Source organism: Fragaria vesca, linkage group LG4 (assembly GCF_000184155.1).
Source record: "Fragaria vesca subsp. vesca linkage group LG4, FraVesHawaii_1.0, whole genome shotgun sequence".
NCBI lineage: Eukaryota > Viridiplantae > Streptophyta > Magnoliopsida > Rosales > Rosaceae > Fragaria > Fragaria vesca.
This window is the reverse complement of record NC_020494.1, coordinates 22763280-22764548: the sequence shown is the minus strand read 5'-3', so window position 1 is coordinate 22764548 and position 1269 is coordinate 22763280.

Below are 1269 nucleotides of genomic sequence, written 5' to 3'. Positions count from 1 at the left end.
GAGAGAGAGAGAGAGTGAGTGTGGGTGGGTGTTGGGCTTCTCCACACCTACCCGGTCCAACTTAAACACCCACAAAAATAAACCCACTAAATTTTACCCCTTTTTACCAACTCAAAATTTACCCTTTTATTTGATAACTTTTTCATGCTAACTCCGATTTTAACGCATAACATGTCTACGTACTCGTATTAACGTCCTCTACAACTTTCATGAAGTAAGTTTTCCCAAATTCCAAACGGAAGAAAAAGTCAACTTTTGGAGTCTTAAAACGTAACGGTTACTTAAAACGGTAAAAGGTCAAAGTAACCTAAAAGTAAATAACTGCAAATTGACTTAAGAACTGGGATGTGACAGTTGTACTCTTGTTATAGTATGCTACTGCACTCATGTTTTTAAAGTTTCTGCTACTACATACATATTGAGTTTGAGTCTCATCCAATTATATAGTTCGATGCATTCATCCATCCAATGTCATCACCCCACAAACATTGATAACATTACTAAATCACTAAGACCCAAACTGATTTCACTTCTGGTTCTAAGTGAATTTCATTTTTTCTCACCTCAATTTTTCCCTAATCGCCTTTCAAATCCCTAACCCCCAATTGACTCACCTTCACTTCCAAATCCTAAACCCAGCCTCTCCTCGTACTCGAAAATGACAGAGCTGAGGCTGACGATTCCTACGAGGCCGTGAACGGTGACGCGACGAGAGTAGAAAAGGCGGGGTAAGGCGATGTCGACTCCGGTGACTTGGAGGGGGTTGGTGGTGAGGCGGAGGGCAGAGTAGGGGAGGAGGAGAGTGGGGAGGATAGAGCTGGAGGAGATGGATCAAAGGTCGGAGATGGAGAGGCAGAGAGGGACGAAGTGGAGGCGGAGTGTTTCGGTGTAGGACGACGCCGTTTAGATCATGTCGAGGGCGAAGAGAGAGGCGTCGGTGGGAGCAAAGATGGTGAAGGATGCGTGAGAATCTCGTACTAGAGGTCAGAGTTGGCCATGGTGTTGCAGATGAGATTGTAGCCGTGGTTGCGAAGCACACGCTTCATCAACTCATACTCGCAGGAGGAGATGGACACCACGCACGTTGGGAAACTGAGGAAGACGACGATGGTGAGGAGGAGGAGTATCAGAACCGGCGAGAGTGATCGAATGGTGAACGCCGCCATGGAATGAGAGAGAGAGAGAGAGAGAGAGAGAGAGAGAGAGAGAGAGAGAGAGAGAGAGAGAGAGAGAGAGAGAGAGAGAGAGAGAGAGAGAGAGAGAGAGAGA